Genomic DNA, 7218 nt, shown 5'->3' with positions numbered 1-7218 from the left:
TATATATATACTGTATATATAATAAGTTATTATTATTATCATTGTGGTGTGTCTAAAATTGTCTTGCTTACATAAATATTTAATTAACTTTTTTTTTCTGCAAAAAATAAATGAAATGTCCCACCTCTTCTATAAAACACATTGGGGAAACCCTGTATTTATCAGGGCCCTTGTCATCCAGAGGGCTGACTCTGCAGTGTCTTTCAGCCCTGCAGGGCAGACATAACCTTTAGCAGGTCGCAACTCTGAACAAAACCAAAAACAACAACGGTATTTCCCACTCAGGTTGCAGAGTCACACCTGAGGCTTGAACACACAGTTGGTCTCTGATGGGTCATTGTGATTGGCCGAGGGCACTTTGGGACCAATGAGAGTTAAGCATCGACCTAGAACAACCTCTAGTGGGGTGTCGGCCCCCGGCAGCCAGTGACAGAGGGTAAACTGCCCCTATTTGACAGTGCACGTCATCATCATCAGCTTTGTTACACTATCACACAATAGAAAAAGCACACATTACATCACATACTACAGGAGGTGTACATTACTGTGCAAACAAACATACAAACACAGGCAGGTTAAAAAGGGTTTGTTTTTAAACCCTAGCTTAAAATCAGTATTTATATATGCACTTTCGTGGACTAATTCCATTTCTGTTCAGTGATTTGGATGATGTGCCACAGTGAATACAATTCAGCAGTGGCTGGAAATTTCTTATTACTGTACAGTCAGTGATGAGCAAACAAAAGCAGGCCATCAGTGCCTAATGAACTGTGTGGAGGAGCAGAGGAGAGAGTGGGCGACGGTCTAGACAGGCCTTGTGGACAAGGTCAATCACTGTAACAGTCCAATCTGAACACCCTCCACACACGCAGCCTTCTTTGGATATTTAACAGCTCTGTCTGCCAGCTCGTCAGTGCCAGTGAGCATGTGCATGCAATGAACCCCCAGCATGCCTTTCTATCTGCAGGCCCCGCCGCTCCCTTTCCCTCTCAGGAGCATCGCCATAATGTGCATTCAATGACTTCATAAAACAGTTGCATAGAAGAAAAGCCATCACTCGTTGGTTGTGGTGCTTAAAACTACAGGGATCATTTGACTGTGTGATGGGGGATATAGGAGCAGTGGATGGCACATTTGCTATGTTAAAATGAGCTGTGTTGTCTATGTTCTGCATGTAAAGCCTATTTGCTCTCTCTATATGCTTTGTAATGTGCAGAATAAATTGTCCTTTGTGGGTGATCATAATTTAGACGTACTTAGCAAAGAAAAAGGAGCAAAACATCATTGTGTGGGTTGGGGGATACTTTTTTGACAACTGTCTGCGTTTTAGAATTGATTTATAATTCTCTTGACCTTGTTCGCAACACACACAACTCAAGCATAACCACTGAAGAAAATACTGGGGAGTGCTGGAAAGCTGTAAAGGCACAGACAAAAATCTAATATAAAAATAAAGTGTGACAAAAGTATAGTATAGAAGCACAAAAATGGTGTAATGATGCCTGACCTCTCAGTGAACTGTCATTTAGCATTTGGAAAATGCATGGGTATAGACATGAATAGGATAAAGAGGATAAAGGCAACTACCTTCTGGGAACAGATTTGAAGATTGTTGAAACCTTATGTTCAAAGACACCACATCCCACACACACACAGCTCATTCTCTAACATTTTTAGCAAGAAGTGCACATGGAACTACTGAGTAAATGCAGGACAGCACAGAGAATGACAAGTACACTATAAAGGAAGATAAAAGCAACCCAACTATCACAATGTTTGTCCATCTCTTTTAACATCCATCTGCAAAACAAGGTTGACACACTCAGCCTGACATACAATGTATGAATTCATAGCATTAGTGTATGAATGTGTGTGAATGGGTGAATGTGACATGTACTGTAAAGCACTTTGAGTGGTCGGAAGACTAGAAAGGCGATACATAAGGCTGTCACAGCAACCATACAATAAGAGATAAGAGAGAAGATTGTGATGTGGGTTCATAAAGTTTTGGGATATTTACACAGATGATCTAGACTCTTTAGCACATAGTTTAAAACAGTGACACAAAAAGCTACGTATAGAACTGTGCTACATAAAAACACGTGCCTTTACATACACATCACGTTCAATACTACTAACCTAGTTAACAATACAACAAACAGTTCTGACATAACTGCCCACCCCGTAGATACCAGTTATTCCTCAAAGGATGCTGATTGGTCTAGTACCACGTAGTAGGTACGTAGCATAGACTGAATAGACTGAAGCCTGGCAAGATGGATTCTTGTGTGATTTTGTGATCCCCCTCAAGGTCAGATTTGTCTTTATCTGCAATTTTTTAAATTTGACATCTTCAGAGTACCGTCTTTGGCATTGACTGAATTAGGATTTGTGTCTAAAATAAAACTGAATTTAACCTAGGGGAGCACTGAGACTGCTTATGCACAGCTTTTGTGCTGCACTCCTAGTTACAGAACTAAAATCAGCCTGTCCTCCTCTTGTAGGACATGCTGTAATGTACCCAGTGAGCAGTTCAGTACCAGTATACAGAAGCTACAGCTACTGGGACTGCTATTGGGAACAGAGAAGTAAACTGAGTGTGACGAGCTTCAGAGCTCAGTGTAAAAGTTGAAGCGTGCTGTCCTGAAATGCCTCCCTAATGTTGTACTCTCACACTCTTTTCACACAGGGTTAGGCTAACTGATTGCACAATGAACACACATGCACCAGAGCAGGCACAAATACAATCTCCTCTGTCCACTCATTCTTAAAAATGATTCTTTTCACTGTGATTTGTAGAGCATCACATGCGGGAAGGAAACTGTTGGGGACAATCTATTTGGTTATTTGTGAGAAATGGCACAAACTGCAAACTGGTTTCCTATCCCTGTAGTAAATCAGACTCCTTCTACAGTAGTCAGTACAGTTAACCTCAACAAAAAGCTGACTGCAGGCTTTGGTAGCCAGCTAACGACAGTGCAGAACAATTCAACGCAGTAACCATAATGTTAAAGGTCATACAGCTGACTAGAGTCAGCCTACACTACTGTATTCTAATGTTGGTGGTACTTGGAGAGCTAAATAGTTCCTGAGGGGGTAGGCAGTGTGAAAGGTTTGAGAAACACTGTTATTTATCTGTGTGTGACCCCTACACTGTCCCTGCTCAGGCCTGCACTTGCTGAAAACCTGGGCTACAGACTGCATAATAACAGACTCAACAGAGCTGCTTTCCTCTGTAGTTCATCTGGGCCTGATACCAACGTTTCAGTGGTTTCAGGTGACTTTTATGAGTACAAGGAAACACTTAGCAGAGCAATTGTGTATAACCTGGTCATTGCATTATGTTACAGTTTAGCCTCTGGGTGTAGAAGTCTACCCCACCACAGCACTTCACTGGCCTGTTAGGGACAGAGAGGAGAGAGTATTACGTGTGTGTGTGTGTGTGTGTGTGTGTGTGTTTTCCTCAGCAAGCAGCCAGGCGTGGGCTGTGCGTGAGTATGCCAGTGGCCAAACAGTAACATGCTGACCATATCAACATGATTCATCCTCAGAGATATTATCTGCCTCCATATTCTACAGGCAGAGCAGCAAGCCTCAGTGCACACAGAGAGCGAGCATGATGGAGAGAGATACAGAGAGAGTAATCACCAAACACTGCGAGAAACCACAGAAATTCTTCTCGCTTTCCCCTACTTTAAAATGAACACAAGCAAAGCCAATTCATCAATACAACGTATGGTGTGAATGAAAAACAACTCAGATGAATGCAACGTGGCGCAAAGAAATCATCTGCAGCTGAAGTGAGGAGAGGAGAGAGAACAAGGAGCAAAGGGGCAGGGAAGAGATAGGAGAGGAAGTGTAGTAGAGGTATGCCAGAGCTGCAGAAACAATTAATGTTGGAGGAAGGGCCAGGCCTGGGGTTCATTAACCCCCCCAGGCAAGGCCCTATCTCCTGGGTTGGTGCCGGCCCCAAAGACCCCTGAATGCCAAGTAGCTCCATCAGCCTGGTGCTAATGGAGCACAGTGCCGGGGCTTAGCAGGAAGACCCACAATGACACACGCACACACTCCTCCTTTTAATGTGTAAAAAACAGACAAATACAGACATTTAATGTCACCTTGTCTAAATATGACATTAATGCAAAAATATTGATTATAGGCAGCCTCAACCCAAACTACATACCTGAAAGTGAGCATTAGTTGTTTGAATGACACCTGATGTAAATAAATTAAATACAATTTCAGTTAACCATTAAAAGCATACCTTGGGTCTTTAGTAACCTGGGGCTATATTATACCCTGTCAAATGTATTCATTTCATTCAAAAGAGCTCTAACTTGAATAATATCGTATAGTGTCAAAATGATAAAAAAACATTGTTCGTCAAATGTTTATATCTAAAAAGCTTATAGGGTTGCTGTTGACCCAATATGTAAGGGTGTCACATTTTTTATTCACAGTACGCTGGATGCAAGTGATAGCAGGTAATGCGTTTTCCTGTTTGGCCTCATGATGGCACTGTAGAAATGAAAAAGTTAGTTTATATTAGCTTACTGTCACAATAACATGACGGTGCAGCACCTGGGTGTCAGGTTCAGTGCAGAGCAGCAGGTTCTTTGATATTTGCGGGTTCTGACAACACTAACTCTGAAAATGAACCTGAGGCTACTGAGGATGAGGAATGTATTTGTTCCATTTATGAATTATAATTTAAAAGCAGAACTGGAACTGAATTCTGAAGCTAGCTCAAGGCACAAGCTATAAATGGTTTAGATGTGTCCAAGTAGCTGTCCCAAGAGAAGTTAGGAGTGATAAGAGAATCTTATATAGTCACCTTAACTACCTCGACCTTGCTGCTACAAATTCCCAAATTTCCGACTTTGGTGCCAGAAGAACTCACAGCAGTTGCACTTTCCTGGTGCCACGATTTCCAAAATCTCCAGAAACACAATAATTTCAACTAAGGAACGCCCACAAAGATGCCACACCTGTCTATCCATGCTTGGCTGCAAAACAGTGGAGTGGTGCACACAGTGCTAAACTATGTTACGATAACTACAAGGAAAAGACTGTGATTTGTGATTAGGGGTGCAAATCGAGAACCTGTTCCAGTTGAGAGCCAGTAACAAATTGTCCATTCCATTGGAATCATATGCCACCAAGCTTATCACTTTCTTTTGTTGCAGTATTACTTTATTAATCCCACAACGGGGAAATTCCCTTGTCACAGCAGCATTTATGCGAAATAAATAAATACAGATATAAAAAAAAAATATGGTAAAGTGGTAAAGCTATAGTATGGTGATAATTTAAAAAAACAGAAACTACAACATTGATCAGGTGTTGTAGAGTCTGACAGCATCAATGTCGTCAAACTCATGTCTATGCTGCTGGAAAATTGCAGCAACAAGAAGTCATAGAAGATACGATACAAAGCGTGGCTTCATTTCACATAGAAGTCCTACTTTTTATCCACTCACAGAAAATTAATCAGAATCAGAATCAGAATTGTTTATTGCAATCAGGAATCCATAAGGAAATCGATAAAGAATCGGACCGATTAGCAGAATAATGGTATATTGTATTAATAAAATCTTATCATTTCCCATCCAGATTTGTGAACGTCTAATAAATGGACAATATATTTGTGTTTTTTTATTGTTAATAATGCTTTCCAGAAAGTTTACGAGCAATATGATTCTCACTAAAAACCCAGAGGTATGTAAAAATGTTTTTAAAAAAGTGTGCTCAACAAGTTTTAAAAGAATCTAAAATAATTTTACTGAAACAAAAATGTAAGATCAAAATAATCTTTTTGTTCTCTTTTTAGTTTTAGTTGTCTCTTTAGTTTTTTCTTATTGTTAGGGTAATTATTAACATATTGAAATTTATTCAAAATGTCAATTTAAATTTTTTTATTTGAAATTAGAGGCAAGAATATCAATGTTCAACACTCATATCAGACAAACTGACAGTTTCAGGTGACTTTTTTTACAACAAAGAAACACTAAGTAGAGCAATTGTGTATAACCTGGTCATTGCATTATGTTACAGTTTAGCCTCTGGGTTTGGACGTCTACCCCACCACAGCACTTCACTTACCTGTTCCTTCCTTCTTCAAGAGAATAAACCACCCAGTTTAAGTCTGTCGCTGGGAAATAGTTAGGCTACAGGCTACACAAACGGTAAATCTAACCTAACCTACCCCTAGTACATACACAGAGTAAATTATTACTTAATTAGTATTTTTCATATAATATTTAACTTAATATTTTTTTCACTCCCACACTGTTGCCTATTTGTAAACTTGTAACATTTTGAACCCTAAAATGCCTTTACATAAACGTTGTACTAGATGTTGTTATCTGAACTCAACAAGCTTTAAAAGGGAGAAACAAGATTTATTCTTAAGTTGTGCTTTCTGACAAAGTGTGTGAGAGGCAACATGGGAAGGACCCAAATGCATACGGTCCAGGCAAACAGGAAGAGTTCAGTGGATTATTGACCAAAATGGAGGTATATAAACTTACTGTATCATAAGACAGGCGAGGGTAAAAACTGAGAAGGCAGTCCAAACAGACAAACTTATCCAAAGCAGGCAAAGAATCATCAGTTTGTGGATCAGGCAGCTACAGGTTAAAAGTACAGGTAACAGAGGTTTGAAAGTAATGGCACAAAGCAACAAAGACAATCTGGCAACTGACTGGGGAAAATGGGCTGCTAAATGAATTGACAGGCTCATGAAGGAAATGGATTCAGGTGACTGGGACTGGTGGAAAAGTTTGAGGGCATCTGGTGGATGGATGAGTAATGGTGAGTCTAGAGAATGTGCATGGGCCAAGTAGCGGAAGGCAGGGGCAGGGGCAGAATGAGTAAAATAAAAACAACTGAGGCAGACATCATAACATTTTTAGGTAAGTGTTTGGATCTTATGGTTACAGATTATGAAAACTTTATTTCAACTTAAATTTCAGCCCTCAAAAAACGTTTAAAAAAACAAGTGCATGTGTGCGAAAGCACTGTATACACCTCTCATTTGCATTGGTGGAGCAATGGCTTGGCTTGTAATTAGCAGCACTGATTAACTGGTAAGTGGAGGGTGGCACAGAGTGGGGCAATATAGAAGAGGGGAGACAAGGGAAAGCCAAAGAATAGTCAAACATGAAAGCAGAAAAGAAAAAGAGGGGGAGGAAGACAACTAGAGAGAGAGAGAGAGAG

Source organism: Morone saxatilis, unplaced genomic scaffold (genome assembly GCF_004916995.1).
Source record: "Morone saxatilis isolate NCDOM2014 unplaced genomic scaffold, NCSU_SB_2.0 Contig1, whole genome shotgun sequence".
NCBI lineage: Eukaryota > Metazoa > Chordata > Actinopteri > Moronidae > Morone > Morone saxatilis.
This window is presented reverse-complemented; position numbering follows the sequence as displayed.